The sequence below is a fragment of the Physeter macrocephalus genome, chromosome 6 (genome assembly GCF_002837175.3).
Source record: "Physeter macrocephalus isolate SW-GA chromosome 6, ASM283717v5, whole genome shotgun sequence".
In the NCBI taxonomy this organism is placed as follows: Eukaryota; Metazoa; Chordata; class Mammalia; order Artiodactyla; family Physeteridae; genus Physeter; species Physeter macrocephalus.
The window spans coordinates 60,763,995-60,784,311 of NC_041219.1; positions in this window are offsets into that span (position 1 = coordinate 60,763,995).

Consider the following 20,317-nt stretch of genomic DNA (forward strand, 5'->3'; position numbering starts at 1 on the left):
GAGCACAGTATTGAGTAATAGGGGTTTAGGTATTTCCTAAGGTGCTAATAATGCATCCGAAGCTACTATTTCTATAACCAGCATCAGTATCCCCTGGGAATTGCTAGAAATGCAAATAAAAGTTCCTGCCCCATCAACTGAATCAGAAACTTTGGGAGTGGGGCTTAGTAATCTCGTCTACCAAGCTCCCTGGGTGATTCTGATGCATGCTAAAGTCTGGGAGCCCCTGCTAGCATCGATTTGTTCATCATAGTATGAAAAAGAGTGTGTGGTGATTTAAAGTAAATATACAAAATAATCGATGACAACTAATTTGCATTAATGTTACTCATAATATGCTGCATTTTCCCTAATACTAGACATACTGTGGAAGCAGGCTAAATGGACAGAATCACGTAACAAAGTCCTCTTCTTGCTTCCTCCAAACCTTTTAAGCAGTCTGTTTGCTATAAAGACGAGCTATTTTAAAGGTAACTCTAACAGCTGACCTGCCCTTGTAAATCAGAGCACGGCAATTCATTCCCTTCTATCCACTTATCTGCCTAACTAGCCTAATCGAAAAAGAAAAGGATCATTCTCACTGCCCTTGGCTGTCTGTCCCTGGAATTATTAAGCAGAGCCCGGGTGACCACTTAGCCAGGGTTTCTGCAAGAGACTTCAGAACCACTGGACCAGACCGGCGCTTCTCAAACCTGAAAGTGCTTCGAATCACCTGGGGTTCTGGGTAAAAAGCAGATTTGGCCAGGAAGGTCACCATCTTAGGAAACAGGGGCAGAAGATCTACTCTTCTTCTCTCCTCTCCGGGCGAGGCTTGAGGTTCGGCATTTTTACCCAAAGCTCCCCAGTGGCGTTGATGCTTCTGGTCCTCAGACCACACTTTGAGTAGCAAGAGACCAACGATCTGTCAGCCCTGAGATTCGGAACCTAAGGCGACACTGAGCTAGCCTCTCTCTTTGGTGTACTCCTTTGCCAGTTCCTGCCCTAGAATCGTCCCCAGGGCCAATCCTGCTCTGCAAGAAAGTCTGCTTGTTCTCCTTTTAGGGTGGCAACAACAGCAAACACCATGAGCAAAAGTCTCAGCTGAGTGAAGGAATACCTATTCACATACTGGACCTTAACACAGGTGCACATAACCACATGCTTCATGGTCTCCATCATTATGGGAGGGAAGAATTCCTGGCGTCAATGCCTCTTTTAGCCTCTGGAAAGACCAATCTTGAGTCGTATGAGCAGACAGAAAGCCGACGACGCCATTCTTGTTGCAAAAGATCCTCTATTCAAACTGCCCAAGACATTGACATTAAAAGCAGACAATCTTGGGGCAGTGTCCTCACTGTCGGTACTTACAGATTCACCTTTTTTTTAAGGACCTCATTCCTGCTAGATTGATGACGTAGATCTCTGCTAGTAAAAGCCACCACATAAATTCTGCCAAATCTCGTTGAAGGCAGTAGAAGACTACTCTCTCTCTCCCCAAACCCGCTTAGCAACACTCTTCTGGAGTCTTCTGAGGGTCCCTGTGCCTGTCCCCTCAACCAGTTTTGGTCATGAGATCCCATGTCAGACCACCTGAGTCGGCCTTTGCCTCCTTCCATGGCCTGGGAGCACTACACACTCCCTCCTTGGTGTCCCAACGGCAAGCACTCTGTAAATCCAACTAGTTGCCTGTCTGCCATGGATTGCAATTGCCCCTGTCCCTACTAGAGCTCTCAGAGGGGAAGAGAGAGTTTTACATGCTTTTATATGACCAGCCCCTCACGTGGTGCCTGGTACATGTGTATCTGAATAAGTGTTTTGAATGAGGGAGTAGAGTCAAAGAGTTCACTTGAGTTAGACAAAGGTTTCTTAGATTTGACCCCAAAAACACAATTCAAAAAAAGAAAAAAATTGTTGACAAGTTGGACTTTATCAAAATTAAAACTTGCTCTTCAAAAGTCACCATTAAGGGACTTCCCTGGTGGCGCAGTGGTTAAGAGTCCGCCTGCCAATGCAGGGAACACGGATTCAAGCCCTGGACCGGGAAGATCCCACATGCCGCGAAGCAACTAAGCCCATGCGCCACAACTGCTGAGCCTGCGCTCTAGAGCCCATGAGCCACAACTACTGAAGCCCACGCACCTAGAGCCCGTGCTCCGCACCAAGAAGCTACCGCAATGAGAAGCCCGCGCACCACAACGAAGAGTAGACCCCACTCGCTGCAACTAGAGGAAGCCCGTGCACCACAACTACTGAGCCTGCACTCTAGAGCCCATGAGCCACAACTACTGAGCCCACACGCCTAGAGCCCGTGCTCCACAACAAGAGAAGCCACCGCAATGAGAAGCCCGCGCACCACAACGAAGAGTAGCCCCCGCTCGCTGCAACTAGAGGAAGCCCGTGCACCACAACTACTGAGCCTGCACTCTAGAGCCCATGAGCCACAACTACTGGAGCCCACGCACCTAGAGCCCGTGCTCCGCACCAAGAAGCTACCGCAATGAGAAGCCCGCGCACCACAACGAAGAGTAGACCCCACTCTTAATTAATTAATTTTTTAAAAAAAGTCACCGTTAAGTGAAAAGACAAGCTACAGACTGGGAGAAAACACGACTCTTGCATACAAAATAAATTCACTGCATGCATTGAACATATCGACGTTTTTACTTTATCTAAAGCTACCTTAAAAGACAGTTATCTTTCCATTCATAACCAGGTAGTGTTACTCACACATAAAAGACAGACATATATTACACGTCTACTGAAATGAAACCATCTTCCAAACGTGTTTTAAAATTATTTCTTCTGTCTGTCATGTTGGCAAAACACTTTTCACTGTTCTGTAATTCATATTCCCTCTTCGCTTTCCTTTTGCAAATCTCTGAAATAGGCAGCCTCTTGGGAGGCATATTAAAGGGCTTTAAAATGAGTTAATAAAATAAATTCCTCGTTCGTGGTAAACAGCATTACACACCGAATCTCTGGTCTCAGAACTTGAGCCTATTGCAATTATAGGCAAAGAGATATTTCTAGACAGCGGGCCTCGGGGCTGCAGGAACAGCCTACAAAATCGTCAAGGAGTGACCAGCCGTGCCAGGAGCAAAACAGCATCAGAGATAGGGCATTACCAGCAAGGATGTTGGTTCTGTCCACCTGAGGATCCTGTCTACTTGGGCGTCAACGCCCAGCCTTCATCTTGCCAGTCACATCAGGAATTCTACACAGAGACCTGGGTTCATTGGTACCAAGTTTCTGATTGAGTCCGTTCTTATTTTGTATCCCTTACGTAGACTGGTTCCCAGCACAGCTGGCTGGAGAGAGCCACAGAGCAGAGTGTTGAAACAAGTGCAGTCAGAACACCTGCCTTTAATCCCACGCTTCCTCTCACTTGCTGTCTGACCTCGGGCAATTGGCTTAACCTCGCTGTGCCTCTGTGTCCTCACATGGGAAATGGGGATGATGATCATAGCAGCACCCACTTCAAAAGGATGGCTGTGCAGACTAGATGAGTTATCACGGAAAGGGCTAGAAAAGTACCGTACGTGGCACATTAAATATTACCTGTTATTATTTTTGTACTTCACTCTGGATCTACTGAGCTACCAACGGCAGCTCACCCCGCGCGCCTCTGCTTTTATCAGTTCTACACGTCGGGATTCCCCCAAAAGATACCTTCTGGAAAAGTTTCCAGCGCTCTTGTTTCGTTTGAGTTTGGAGACCGTGGAACAAGTACAACCCCATCACTTATACAGATGAGGGGTCCCAGCCCAGCCAGGTGACGGGCTGCCCAAGCCCCTCACGCCCCGGGGCTGTCTGAACCAGGGTCCGCAGCCCAGCATCCTCTGTGGACCATGTTCTCAGCCTCACAGAGCCCCGGAGCACTCGGTGAAACTTATTTGTGGCGTTGGACTCGACTCAAGGGAAATACTGCCTCAGTTCGGGTTTACTGAGGGCATTTTGATCTGGTCTTGTTCCAGTTCAATAGCTTTAGGATATGTGTAGGTTTTGTTCTACCTTAGATTACTTTGTGAGGTTCCTTGATTTTGTTTTCCCCTTCTTATTAAGGAAGTCTCTACTCAGGCCACATGTGCACAAAACAGTGCTATTTGGGTTCAGTCTGGGGACAGGGAAATTAGAACAGTACTTTTGAGGGGAGCCCCGAACACGGGGAAAGCCACGTCACAAAGCCCTAGAAGTCTGGGTGTTCCGGAGACACCCAGACTATCTTGCTCACGGCTGGACTCCTGCTTTTCTGTTAGAAAGGGGAAGCATGCACGTGACCAGGTGAGAATCTCCTCTTTCCAGAGACGTGTGGAAAAATAGGAGGAACAGCAGCTGAACTGGATTCTAAACCCATCTAACCACTCTCTCAAGCAATTCACTGAAGGTTTGAGCCTTTGTTTCCTGGAGAGTTCTTTTCCTCAATGCACCACTGCAATGATTCAATGAAGAAAATGTGTAACGATCCTGGCACGTCCACGTTAGTTCCCTTCCTCTTTCCTGCCTGCCAAACCCTCCCCTCGACCCATGTACACACTGCCCTGCCAGCACTAAATGTCTGTAATTCTGATTCTATAGAATTCCAAGTGGGAAAATCACCCAATGACGACCGCTGAGGGATATCAGACCTTTAGTTTGTAGGCAACTGAATTACCATGTCCCCCTTTCAAGACACACATGGCCCTAAGTCAAGACCTTCACCAAAATGAGGTAGATTACCTTGCAACACAACCTGGGAAGTCAGACATCCTTCCTCTGCCGGCCTCCTAAAGGAGAAGCCTCCCCTCCGCTCCCCCAGCCTCTTCCTGCTAGTAAAATCCTGCAGAGACCATTTGCATTTGCTTGGAGCAGGTTAGTCAAATCAGCAGATGAATACAATCTCTCCAAGGAATTTGAAATCGGCTTTGGGCAATTCAGTTTGGAGCTCTTTCCTTTCCTTTCTCTAATAGCCCCCAATCCAGTTCCCTGCCTGAGAAAAACCCAGGAGAAGATGGAAAACTCCAGTGATGGCTTTCCCCAAGTCCATCCCCCCAGATAGAAAGATTTTCTATTGAAAGGGAAATTTGGGTTTTGGTTTAGCCTACTTAGGTGTAATCAGGGTTTTAGACACTCAAATATAGCTCCCTTGTTGGGGGATGCTTCATTCTCTCCTGCTGCCAGGGTTCAACACCATGGTCATCTTCAAATACTGCCCCAGTGCCCAAGATGACACGGCACCTGGCCACGTGCAAGGGAAAGCCACCCTTGAGGACCACTGAGTCCCTTCCCGTGAAGGGTGTGGACTGACTCATTCAACATGAATGTAGGAAGAGGTGCAACTTTAGGGACTCCTGCACCTTGTCCTGCCACTTGGCTGAGAAGTTGGCCATGAAGAATACCCGGTTCAATGAAACAACCTAAATGTCCATCGATAGATGAATGGATAAAGAAGATGTGGTGTGTGCGTGTGTGTGTGTGTGTGTGTGTGTGTGGTGTGCGTGTATATACACACATATACATACAATGGACTACTAGCCATAAAAAAGAATGAAATAATCCCATTTGCATCAACATGGATGGACCTAGAGATGATCATACTAAACAAAGTAAGTCAGAAAAAGACATACCATATGATATCACTTATATGTGGAATCTAAAATATGACACAAATGAACTTATCTACAAAACAGAAACAGACTCACAGACACAGAGAATAACTTGTGGTTGCCAAGGGGGAGGGGTAAGGGGAGGGGTGGATTGGGAGTTTGGGATTAGCAGGTGCAAACTATTATACAGAGAATGGATAAACAACAAGGTCTTACTGTATAGCACAGGGAAGTATATTCAATATCCTATAATAAACCATAATGGAAAAGAAAAAAAATAAATTTTTTTTTTAAAAAAGGGGAAAAAAAAGAATACCCAGTTTAGTTCTATGCTTACCTACAAAGGCTTCTTCCATTTCAGACACGTAAGGTGGCTTAACCAGCAGTCAAGCAGGAATTACACCAATGTAAAATAATGATACGGTATGATGTAGCGGCTCCTTGGGTGTCCCTCCCTTTATAATTTTGGGTGCCAACCTTTGGAAGGGCTCGGACTTGCCAAAGCACACCCCCTACTGGGTGCTCCACAGAGGAACCCTGTTCTTCGGAGACTGCTCAGGCATAGTTCTAACAGTTCCAGCCCAACAGCCTCAGGCCAGTCAACTTCAAATTATTTTGAAAAATGCCTGCTCTTTGTTTTTGGAACATTTTTTGAAGGAGCTCCAGGTTCCTCGGGTGGTATGTAGCTTCTGAGATGGATCAGTAAGCTTCTTCAAAAAAGTAAGATCGGGGTGGTCTCCTGAAAAGAGCACAGGCTTTGGTATCAGACAGAGCCAAGTTTGGAACCTGGCTCTACCCCCTGCAGCAATGTGACCCTGTAAACATTACTCATTTTCTTTGAGTAGCCACTTCCTTTTCTACAGTTCTGAAGGGTTTCTTTGAAATGTAGAGAAAATGTATGTAAAAAGTGCCTGGTACATTGTAGGTGTTCAATAAATGATACAATTATTCAACTGGGTGGGTCCTTTCTCCAGAAAGTGGATGGATAGGTAGATAGATATGCAGTCTTCTGTCCAAAAGTCTTATCTTCCACTCATCAAATCATACCTACCTTTTCTCTTCATATTTTCTTTTTTCCACTCATCCGTCAAGGGAAAAAAATTTATAAGAAACAACTTCAGTATGGAGGCTGTTCTAGATCTATCTTTTTCCAAATGAACTGACCTCTTTCCCAATTAGCAATGTATATGGTGAGGCTGAGAAGCGTTTTTGATTCCCAAGTAAAAATCTTTATACTTACCCTAGAACTTACAAGCACTGTTTGCATGTGCTATATCTATAAATCCTTATTACAAACCCATGAAAAAGATTTTCTCTCTCACTTTAAGGAAAAGGAAACAAACTCAAGAGATGGTGGGTTACTTGGTGAAGTTCACATAGATTGAAGCAGGAGAGCTTGGTTTCAAACCAACATCTTCCGATTTGTTTTTTCATGTTCTATGTTATCCAGGAAAGGAAACTCTTCAAACCACTCTCAGCCTTTGACACAGATCCCTCTTGATTTGGCTATTAGAGAACTCTTAAGGAGTGAACACAGGACAAGTAAGTCTAGCTGGAGGGAAGCGTTGGACATGGCCGTGACATAGAATTTGGAGTCCTGAGAACTCGGTGAAGGTGCCTCTGGTGTCTGTTGAGGCAACAAGGAATAGTAGAACACTGGATGTGGGGCACCAAAGAAAGGAAATGGATCTGAAGGACTTATGGAAGAATACTGAAAATAAACTTCCTCTAAGTCGTCATTTCACCTTGGGCCAGCCTCAGCTCTCTTTTTCACTATCCTGACTCCACAAACTTCACCAACTTTTTCCACGGCCTTTTCTCAGGAAGGAGAGGGTGTGGTGAAGGGATTAAGGAGGAAAACCCTGGTGAACTCAGCAGGCAGGGGTGGAGTACAAGGCCAGGATCAGAGCTGTGTGCATCACCCGGGTAGCTGAAAGGGGTAAAAGCCCAATTCAAGAATATAAGCACTGAGGGTATTTGAATAGCAAGGAGCAGGTAGCTGGATATGGGGTGAGAATCAGGAGATATACAGAAGCAGCTTCTAAAGGTAAGGATGCTCAAAACCATAAGTGTCAGAGGATAATAAGAGAGGAGGGTTGTATGTGTGTGTTTATATGTACTTGCATGTGCTTATGTGTGTGTGCATGTGTGTGTGAACAACTAATAATATTGCTATAGCAGTTCCAAACCCCCCCTCCCACTAGTGTTTATATGTCACTAAAAGTACAGTTTGAGTCATAGGAACATATCAATAGAATATTAGAACTAGAAGGAATCTTACATAATTTTACGTAAATTGGAGCTCAAAGGAATTAATGACTGACCTGAAGTCACATAGCTACCCAGTGGCATAGCTAGCATGCTTCTGTATGGTTCACTGGCTTTGGCACAAAGAGCCAGGAAAACACCTAGGCAAGGAATTAAAAAAAAAAAATAACAGTCCTCAAAAGCTACCAACCAACAGCATAAACATGAAGGCAAAAGAAGAGAGGAAAATTTTCTGGAAAGCACACATTCAGATATGAAAAGTCCCATACTTGAGAAGACAATTTAGTCTTAGGAAAAACAGATTCTGAAAGCAGAAAAAGCATAAGATATTGTTTCAGAAGGAAATGCAAAAAAAAACCATAAAAAATACTAATTTTATGGACAGCTTGGTGCCAAAGTGTTATAATAAAGTGCATGGCAGAAGTATTTGATTTTGCATGTAGAAATACAAGGAACTGGTTTGTGTGGGAGGAAAGAGGCTTGGATGCTCACTGCAATTTAAGTTTAAAAAGAGGATGAATAAACCTAGTTTATTAGCTGAAAGTTTGCAATTGGGTGTTCCAATAAAGTGGCTTCCTGTAGGCTTCTCAGCAATTTATAAACATACCTGGGCAGTTTCAGAAACAAGGAGTCCACTGAGGCTATAAACTAGGCCTTGGTTTTCATTCTTGTTCCAGAAACTGTTAGGTAGACTAGTGGCCAAAATGGCAAAACTTTGAATGAATTGAGGTTAGAGCAAAAGTTTTAGCATCATAGTGTGGGGTAACATACAGAAATGTAATACATAAGACAACTAAAGCAAGAATGACAGCAGGGAAGGTGATAAATGTACCTATATGGTTACCAGGTTCTTACGTTTTACATGAAGCAATACAATAGTTAACTCTAGGACTCTAAAAAAGTTAGAGATAAATATTGTAATGTCTAAGCAATCACTTTAAAACGCTAATAGACTAATAGATGAATTAAAATGGAATTGTAAAAATATTCATTTAACCCAAAAGAAACCAGGGACAGAGTAATAGAACAGATGTGACAAATAGAAAACAAAGAATAGAATGTAGACAAACTGATAACTACACTAAATGTGAAAGGACTAAACACTCCAAATAAAAGACAGAGATTGTCAGAATGGCTAAAAAGGCAAGACTCAAGTATATGCTGCCTATAAGAAACACACTTGAAATATAAAGGACCTAGGCAGGTTAAAAATAAATGGATAGAAAAATATGCCATGCAAACAGCAAGCATAAGAAGGCTGAAGTGGCTATGTTAATATTAGACAAAGACTTTAAGGCAAATATCAATAGTATTACTGGAGATAAACAAAATGGGAACTTCTGAAACTAGGCATTAGTTTGCTGACTATAGAACTAAAGAGTCAAAAAGGTCAAAGTACAAGATGTACTCAAAAGACTAACATAACCTTGATACTAAAACCATATAAGGATGATACAGAAATGGAAATTATGGAACAATCTCACTCATCAGATAGATATAAAAATCCCAAATCCAGCAAATAATACTACTTATATAGGCTCTGGAAGGTATTATGAAATAGCCCACACCATCACACTTTGAAAAAGAGCAAAACAATTCACTGTTGCTCTTCATAATACTAAAATATTTACACCTGACTGAGATGCAAACAAATTTATGATGGGCAGCACTTATTGTCCTGGAGACACCCAGCTTTCAGATTTTATACTGCAGGAGAGAATTGGCCCTATGCAAATTTGTAAAGAGGTAAATTTTGCCTTTGGAACCTACTCTGCTCCTTTCCTCACCCTTAGTGGATGATCTCACCTTGAATGGTCCTACTACCTTTCCCTCTGGGGAAAGGCTTTGGGGTTGGGGTAAGCTATTCACTAGCTGTATCAACTCTCTATAAAATAATGGTAATACCAAGTTCCTTTAGTTGTTGTGATATGACTAAATGAAATAATGAATGGTAGATGTCTACTATAGCACTTGGAAAATAGTAGGAATTCAATTTTTTTTTTTTTTTTTTTGTAGAATGAAGGTTTTGCTCTGTGTTCTAGGATGGCTGATTTTTTCAGGAGCACAGAGAGGGATGATGGGAAATATTGCCCCTGTTATAAAATCTCAACAAGTTACACAAAGAGCAATAAATCAACCAGATTATGAATCATACTTTGAGGGTAAAGTATTAATTAAGGGCTTAATTTTATTTATTCCCAAACAGTATGAATTGCCTTTGGTCAGTCCTTTTTCTCACCTATAAACAACCTCTTTTACAAATCTTAGCTACTTATATCCAACAAATGATCTCATTAAATCCCTTCTCTTAATGACACAATAAAATTTATTAGATTAAATGAATTAAATGTAAACATATTGCTTTTAAAGGATATCTCTGCCATTCCTTGGTCCATCTAAGTGAGTATCATTAAGTCCACACCAAAGCCATCTAACACTTGACATCTTAGGAGTTCAAAGTTCAGAGTCAGACAGGTAGTATCCAAAAGCAGAACCAGATTTCTCTACTCAAAAGGAGGAGCTCTGTCCTATTTCATAACTAAATAAAGTACACTGACATTTTGTGAGCCCTCCATGCCTAGCTCTCTATGTTCAATTCTGTAGTGAGGGGGAAATAACAGAGTGACTTGGAAGCATCTGGAATAGCTAAGGCATTCATCATGAGAGTCCATTACAGGGATAAGGTGTATATCACCTCACAGAAAGCTATCGCCCCATCTCTTCTTATAGCTCTTTCCACTATATTGAGCACTCCATAAAAGTGCATCAGCCAGAAAGAAGATTATCTTTTTTTTAAACACATCCAGAAACTAGATTGCAAACCACAACTAGCCCAAAATTAGCTCTGATAAATAGTGATTGGTTGACTAACTACGTGAATATACTGGTTTCCAATAATGATTTTTTTGGATTCTGACTTGATGTGTAATTATTTATGCATGTCTTTGCTGCTGCCCATCCCACCCCAAATTTCTTAAGCTCCAGGAAGGCAGAAACATAATTGACTCATGTTATCTATGCTTTATTACTCTTGTAGCTGGGAAATATTCTCAGGGAAGAAGATCAAGACCAAGCAGTCCCTGTGGGAGCTCTGGAGAGTGAACTGGGGCAGAAAGGCTGATCTGGTCATCCAAAGCCAAGAACTGGGGTGGAGGGAGTTGAGTAGAGGGGAAGCGCCTCAAGATGGGAAAGCTGAGTGGGGCTCTCAAAAGATTCAGGCTCTTCCAACCACCACAGGATTCCTGCTGTAGTCCTATTTTTAAGGCAGTCCTGCCTGGTTGGAAGAAGGGAACAGCCAGCAGTTTGAGGAAATGGGAAAACAAAATCAGCCCCAACAAAGTAAAGAGATCCCATTAGACCCAAGACCATCTCTTAGTGAAACAATAAATACTCAAAAGATTGAAGAGATCAAATGTAAACACATCACTTTTAAAGATACTTTTGTCATTCCTTGATCCATCTAAGAGTTCCTTGGGCTTTCCATTGGCAAGATTCACCTGTGTGGTACCTAAAAAAAGTCAGAGTTGACAATGCATTCTAAACAATTTTGACCTTTTCCTGGTTGTACCCCATCCAGTCAAGTTGCCCAGACACTTGTTAGACTGACTGGCTTAGTAATGACTAGAGTCAGTCCTACTAGCTTGGTAGAACCTATAACCCCACAGCCATCTTTGTTTCTTCCTGTCATAAACTATATCCTTTTATCCCCCTTTTAAAACAGAGATAGATTAACAGGTATAAATGCTATGATGGAATCCAGCTCAAGTGGCAATAATCTATCCAGTTTTGAGGAAACATCTGTGCATGGTTTGGCCAGTCTCTGCCTCTGAAACTAACCTAGGGCTTTTACTATGAGTCATCTACTGGAATCTCCTTTCAGACTCCACCTTGCTTCTCTACTTGCTCCTGGGGTCTGACTCCTTGCAACCAGTCTTCCTTTGGGGTAACCCCCAGCCTCTGCCAAGCTTTACCCTTGCCAATGGGGCAAAATTCCTAGCCCCAACTACACAGAGGCTCAGTCCAGATTCCACCCAAGCCCTCAGCTGAGACACTCCCCAGGCAATAAAAATAAAAAAGTGGGACTTCCCTGGAGGCACAGTGGTTAAGAATCCGCCTGCTAATGCAGGGGGACACGGGTTCAATTCCTAGTCCGGGAAGATCCCACATGCCATGGAGCAGCTAAGCCCGTGCACCACAACTACTGAGCCTGTGCTCTAGAGCCCGCGAGCCACAACTACTGAAGCCCGCGCGCCGAGAGCCCGTGCTCCACAACAAGAGAAGCCACCGCAATGAGAAGCCCGCGCACCGCGACGAAGAGTAGCTCCCGCTTGCTGCAACTAGAGAAAGCTCACGCACAGCAACAAAGACCCAACATAGCCAAAAATAAATGAATAAAATAAATAAAATTTTATAAATAAATAAAAATTTAAAAGATATAATGAGCTGTATCTAAATGCAGCCCCTATGAAGTTCTTTGTGGTAATTTCATCTTCCAATAGGCAGGCAAGGGCTTTGCTCCTTCACGCAAATCACCAATTAAAGTTTAGCTGTCAGGGTAGCCAGCCCATTCTCACCTTTGCCTAAATATAAATCTGTGACAGAGGGATTTCTAGGAAGTAGAAGATCAGAGAATGTGCTTCTTTCTTCTAGACACATATATTCCCTGGGTCAAATAGGGAAATAACTCAAGGAGAATATTCTTTCTCTCTTCCCCAACTCATATTTGTAAAATTATCTACTGGATTCTCTGTAGCCCTAGTGAAACCCAAAACTAGAATATTTAACAAAATCCCCAACCTTATCCAATTTTCAATATTTTTAGAATTCAAAATTTTGTTTAATCAAGAAATAATTCATTTGTCAGGCATATTGGTGATATGAAATGTAAATACAAGTTTCAGAAAATGAAATCACTATTTTAAGACCTGAATAACCTATTTTTGTCTTTGTTTTAATATACTTTATTTTTTAAGAGCCATTTTAGGTTCACAGCAAAACTGAGCAGAAGACACAGAGATTTCCCGCATACCCCCTGCCTCTACACATCCACAGCCTCCCCATTATCCACATGCCCCACAAGAGTGGTACGTTTGCCACAATTGATGAATTGATACTGACACTTCATTATCACCCAAAGTCCCTAGTTTACATTATGATTCACTCTTGGTGTTGCACATTCTATGATATTTTGGACAAATATATCAGGACATGTAGCCACCATTATAACATCACACAGAATAGTTTCACTGCCCTAAAAAAATCTCTGTGCTCTGTCTATTCATCCCTTCCTCCCTATAACCCCTGGCAACCACCGATCTTTTTACTGTCTCCATAGTTTTGTCTTTCCCAGAATGTTATGTAGTTGGAATCATACAGTACATAGCCTTTTCACTTGGTAATATGCATTTAAGGTTTCACCATGTCTTTTCATGGCTTGATAAATCATTTTCAGTGCTGAATAATATTCCATTGTCTGGACAAAACAGTTTATTCATTCAGCTACTGGAGAACATCTTGGTTGCTTCCAAGTTTTGGAAATTATGAATAAAGCTGCTATAAACATCTGTATGCAAGTTTTTGTGTGGACATAAGTTTTCAATTCATTTGGGTAAATATGGTGAAGCATGACTGCCGGATCATATGGTAAGACTATGTTTAGTTTTGTAAGACACTGCCAATCTGTTGTGCAAAGTAGCTGTACCATTTTGTATGCCCATGTTTCTCAGCAATGAACAAGAGTTCCTATTGCTCCATATCCTTGTCAGCATTGTTGTTAGTGGTCTGGATTTTGGCCATTGTAATGGGTGTGTAGTGATACTTCATTATTGTTTCAATTTGCACTTCCCTAATGACATATGCTGTGGAGCATCTTTTCATGTGCTTGTCTTCTGCATATCCTTTTTTTTTTTTTTTTTTGGCTGCACCATGCAGCTTGTGGAATCTTAGTTCCCCAACCAGGGATTGAACCCAGGCCCTCGGCAGTGAATGTGTGGTGCTCTAACCACTGGATTTGACTCATCTTTTAATTGAGCTGTTTTCTTATTGTTGAGTTTTAAGAGTTATTTGCATATTTTGGAGAACAGTCCCTTATCAGATATAACTTTTGCAAATGTTTTCTCCTACTCTGTGGATTGTCTTTTTGTTCTGTTGACAGTGTCTTTCATAGGGTGGAATTTAATTTTAAGTAGTCCAACTTATCAATTCCTCCTTTCATGGATTGTGCTTTCGGTATTGTATCTAAAAAGTCATCACCAAACCCAAGGTCATCCTGTGTTAGATTTTCTCCTGTGTCATCTTCTAGAAGTTTCATAGTTTTGCATCTTACATTTAGGTATATGATCCATTTTGAGTTAATTTTTGTGAAGCATGTAAGGTCTGTTTAGATGCAATTTTTTCTTTTTGCATGTGGATGTCCAGTTGTTTCAGCACCATTTGTTCAAAAGCTTATCTTTGCTCCATTATATTGCCTTTGCTCCTCTGTAAAGATCAGTTGACTATATTATGTGGGTCTATTTCTGGGCTCTCTATTCTGTTCCACTGACTTATTTGTTCTTTTGCCAATAAAACACTACCTTTTTTTAAAAAATAAATTTATTTGTTTATTTATTTTTGGCTGCAGTGGGTCTTCGTTACTGCCTGCAGGCTTTCTCTAGTTGCGGTGAGTGGGGGCTACTCTTCGTTGCGGTGCATGGGCCTCTCATTGCAGTGGCTTCTCTTGTTGTGGAGCACGGGCTCTAGAGCACAGGCTCAGTAGTTGTGGCGCACGGGCTTAGTTGATCTGCGGCATGTGGGATCTTCCCAGACCAGGGCTCGAACACGTGTTCCCTCCATTGGCAGGCGGATTCTTAACCACTGCGCCACCAGGGAAGTCCTAACACACTATCATAATTATTGTAGCTTTATAGTAAGTCTTGAAGTCAGGTAGTATCAGTCCTCCAACTTTCTTCTTCAATATTGCATTGGCTGAATGACTTTAATAAATTTTAAATCTTTATTTTTTTGGATAGAAGTTTTACCACTGTTTCAGCTCCTTGGTTTATTAAATATTTAGACAGTTTAATTTTTTGCTGACTCAAGAACATGTGTGTTATTGTTTGCCCACATACAAAATGACTCCAGATTACATTATACTTTGGTGATTCTGCTATTTCCATAACCTCTACTCTGTTTCTCATCCCTTCAGTTCCCAACCATACTTTCTCCTTCATATTCAATACCACCTATTATGCGGGCATAAATTGAGGTTTCCACAGGACCTATGTTTTACACTCAATTTTATGATGAATGGCCTGAGAGGTGCTGAGAGGAACTTTGTGTTCCTTCTGTGGAGTGAATTACTCTCCCGCAGAAGCTCTAGATTCAGAAGTCTGATCTGGGCTGCCACAGTACCCTGAATCCTTATCTCAAGATGTGAGTCACTATTCTGATACAACTATAATAATGACAACTATAATTTGCAGGTAAATACTAAGTTCATCTTTCTTTTTCAAAAACTCAATTCTGGGAATTTTTCCTTATCCCTTCCCCTTTCCCTCACTTCACTTTTGCAAAAATAAGCAACGTGAGCTCTCTCAGAAACTTTAAAATTATATAATAGATACCACTATTAACAGTCACCAAAACCTGCATCTGTCAGTGATACATTCCTCCCCAAATCCCCCATCCAGACACCTGCAGGTTACTTTTCAATGTTTCTTTGCATCTAGAGATATGGGAAGGACTGTAGCTTGGGAAGAATTACACAGTTCAGGGATTAGAATTGATCTAATGAAAGTTGATAAGACTTGTTTGCCTGGGGTCATTGAGTTGTAGCCAAGCCAGCTCAATGAATCCAGTTTCTAGCTTATCACTTTTCACCCTTCATCAAGAGTAGGCACTGGAGAGACAGCTGAATCCACAAAGCCAGTATTGTCAATTGTGATTAAAAGAAGTGTGGGATTCACTTTCTCTAACACAAGGGGGAAACCAAAGCTGACTCAACTAAGAGGAGGGCAAGAGGAGTCCTGGCCAGTGTCACCTCACCTGGAGAGGGAATCCAGAGAAGACTGGGGTTTCCATTGTACAGTGTTTGGGGAATGCTAGAGGAACAGGGCTCTCATTGTTCCAATTCCAGCATTTAACTACCAAAGATGAGAGCTTCCTTTCTACTTATTACCTATGGTCCAGAGTTGCTGGGAGAGGTAATCAGACCATACTGTAACATCCTTTGAACTCCCTGGAGAGCTTAAGCAACAGTAAAGCATGTGGGATCCTTATCAACATTAACTCTCTTGGGTCCTCCTCTCCCATCTTTGTTACCTGGGCACAGTCACTCAACTTGGTTCAGTCATTCATTCTTTGCTGCTGCTGTTTGTATCAAGTCCATTAAAAAGCTCATTCCAGGAAGTAGAAAATAATGTAAAAACCTGTGTCAGCCTCCAAAGTGTCAAAGCACAACTTGGGGGGTTTAACATGAGCTCAATCTCTTTCCAAATACCAGATCAAAGACAGTACACATTGATTCTGCAAACTTAAAACCATCAAAAGAGGCCTTGGTCTTCAGGTAGCATTACTGCATCTACTTTAACCTTCCCCAGAAAGAAAAACACTAATATTTTCTCTAGATTCTCCACATTCTTTTCCTTCACTAATTTCAAATCAGGAGTTTTATTATTTTTCACATGAAAAAGGAGGCTTTACAAAAGTGCCTACAGTTAAGGATGTTAACAAAAAAAGCAAACATGAATGGAAACATTACTTTTTTTTTTTTTAAACAAAATATATTCCTTTCCAGGAAGATCTGAACAGTGCAGGTATGTGGAAGAATATGGAGTTATTTCAAAATGTACCATGTTGGATTTAACCTTTAATTATAAGCAGCAATTCAGTGTGACGATTAAGTACTGGAGGAATACAACAATACATCCCATTTGCCAGTAAATAAAACATGTTTTACTACAACATGCTCCATTCTGAAAACATTCCCCTGACCCTCTTATAAACTTAATAGTCACACTACTCTCTGGATAAGATTTTCTGTCTCACTAATTTTTCCCCCATACTGCTTGGAATATCTCCCATCTGGTCAATAAATCTAAAATTCAGGGACTTAGCTTAATTTACTAAAATAAGGTTTCTAAAAAGGCATCCAACAAAAACTCTTATAATAGGAATAGATGGATACTTCCTTGATATTACATATGAATATATACACACACACATTACATATATATAGAACAAGTGTAAACACATTACATACATATATATATGTTTATATATGGTCTCTGATAAATTCATAAATAAGACAAGGCTGTCTATCACTATTTCTATTTATGTTTAACATTTTTCTGTAAGTATTATTCAAATGAATTAGAAAAGAAGAAAAAAATGACAAGTGTAACCTTCGGTGATACTACGATGTTTTCTTGGAGAACACACAAAAATTCACTGAAGATTATTATAAACAATAAGAAATTGGTCAAGATGGTGGTGTGGGAAGACGTAGAGTTAGCGTCTCCCAACAACTAGGGCACCTGCCGGCCACTGGTGCAGGACTATGACCCCCAAGGAGACAGGAGGAACCCCAAAGTGAACCGGCAGCTTGCAGGATCCTATTTCACGAGCCCAGGGTCAGGCCGAAGCTCCTGCCGTGGGAGCGCCGAGTCCAAACCACTGGCCTAACAGAGAACCTCAGATCCCAGGGACTATTCATCGGAGTGAGGTCTCATGGAGTTCCTCATCTCAGCACCAAGACCCAGCTCTACCCAATAGCCTACAAACTCTAGTGTTGGAAGCCTCAGGCCAAACAACCAGTAAGACAAGAACACAATTCCACTCAAAAAAAAAAAAAAAAAAAAAAAAAAAGAGACAGCAAAAAAATATGTCACAGATGAAGGAACAAGGTAAAAACCTACAAGACCAAATAAATGAAGAGGAAATAGGCAATCTACCCGAAAAAGAATTCAGAGTAATGACAGTAAAGATGATCCAGAATCTCAGAAATACAATGGAGTCATGGATTGAGTAAATACAAGAAATGTTTAACAAAGATCTAGAAGAACTAAAGAACAAACAAACAGAGATGAACAACACAATAACTGAAATGAAAAATACACTAGAAGGAATCAATAACAGAGTAACTGAGGCAGAAGAATGAATAAGTGAGGTGGAGGACAAAATGGTGGAAATAACTGCCGAGGAGCAGAATAAAGAAAAAAGAATGAAAAGAATTGAAGACTATCTCAGAGACCTCTGGGATAACATTAAATGCACCAACATTCGAATTATAGGGGTCCCAGAAGAAAGAAAAAGAAAGGGTCTGAGAAAATACTTGAAGAGATAATAGTTGAAAACTTCCCTAACACTGGAAAGGAAACAGTCACCCAAGTCCAGGAAGCACAGAGTCCCATACAGGATAAACACTAGGAAAAACACACCAAGACACATATTAATCCAACAAACAAAAATTAAATTCAAAGAAAAAATATTAAAAGCAACAAGGGAAAAACAAAAAATAACATACAAAGGAATCCCCATAAGGTTATCAGCTGATTTTTCAGTGGAAACTCTGCAGGCCAGAGGGAGTGGCAGGATATACTTAAAGTAATGAAGAAGAAAACCTACAACCAAGATTACTCTACCCAGCAAGGATCTCATTCAGATTCGATGGAGAAGTCAAAACTTTTCAGACAAGCAAAAGCTAAAAGAATTCAGCATCACCAAACCAGCTTTACAACAAATGTTAAAGAAACTTCTCTAAGCAGGAAACACAAGAGAAGACCCACAAAAACAAACCCAAAACAATTTAGAAAATGGTAATAGGAACATACACATCAAATAATAACCTTGAATATAAATGGATTAAATGCCCCAACCAAAAGACAAAGACTCGCTGAATGGATACAAAAACAAGACCCATATATATGCTGTCTACAAGAGACCCACTTCAGACCTAGGGACACATACAGACTGAAAGTGAAGGGATGGAAAAAGATATTCCATGCAAACGGAAATCAAAAGAAAGCTGGAGTAGCTATACTCATATCAGATAAAATAGACTTTAAAATAAACCTCGTATCAGATAAGATAGACTTTAAAATAAAGACTGTTACAAGAGATAAGGAGGGACACTACATAAAGATCAAGGGATCAATCCAAGAAGAAGATATAACAATTATAAACGTTATGCACCCAAAAAAGGAGCACCTCAATACATAAGGCAAATGTTAACAACCATGAAAGGAGAAATCTACAGTAACATAAAAATAGTAGGGGACTTTAAGAGCCCACTTACACCAACGGACAGATCATCCAAAATGAAAATAAATAAGGAAACACAAGCTTTAAATGATACAACAGACCAGATAGATCTAACTGATATTTATAGAACCTTCCACCCCAAAGTGGCAGAATACACTTTCTTCTCAAGTGCACATGGAACATTTTCCAGAATAGATCACATCTTGGGTCACAAATCAAGCCTCGGAAAATTTAAGAAAATTGCAATCGTATCAAGCAACTTTTCTGACCACAACACTATGAGATGGGAAATCAATTACAGGAAAAATAACTGTAAAAAACACAAATACATTGAGGCTAAACAGTGTGCTACTAAATAACCAAGAGATCACTGAAAAAATCAAAGAAGAAATAAAAAAATACATAGAAACAAATGACAGTGAAAACACGATAACCCAAAACCTATGGGCCGCACCAAAAGCAATTCTAAGAGGGAAGTTTATAGCAATACAATCTCACCTCAAGAAACAAGAAAAATCTGAAGTAAACAATCTAACCCTATACTTAAAACAACTAGAGAAAGAAGAACAAAGAAAACCCAAAGTCAGTAGAAGGAAAGAAATCATACAGACCAGAGCAGAAATAAATGAAATAGAAATGAAGAAAACAATAGCAAAGATCAATAAAACTAAAAGCTCGTTCTTTGAGAAGATAAACAAAATTGATAAACCCTTGGCCAGACTCATCAAGAAAAAAAGGGAGAGAATGCAAATCAATAAAATTAGAAATAAAAAAGGAAAAATCACAACTGACACTAAAGAAATACAAAGGATTATAAGAGACCACTACAAACAACTATATGCCAATAAAATGGATAACCACGAAGAAATGGGCAAATTCTTGGAAAGATACAATTTTCCAAGACAGAAGCAGGAAGAATTAGAAAATATATACAGACCTATTACAAGTAATGAAATTGAAACCATAATTAAAAATCTTCCAACAAACAAAAGTCCAGGACCAGATGGCTTCACAGGCAAATTCTATCAAACACTTAAAGAAGAGCTAACACCTATCCTTCTCCAACTCTTCAAAAAAAACTGCAGGGGTAGAAACACTCCCAAATTCGTTCTACAAAGCCACCATCACCCTGATACCAAAACCAGAAAAAGATATCACAAAAAAAGAAAATTATAGACCAATATCACTGATGAACATAGATGCAAAAATCCTGAACAAAATAATAGCAAACAGAATCCAACAGCACATTA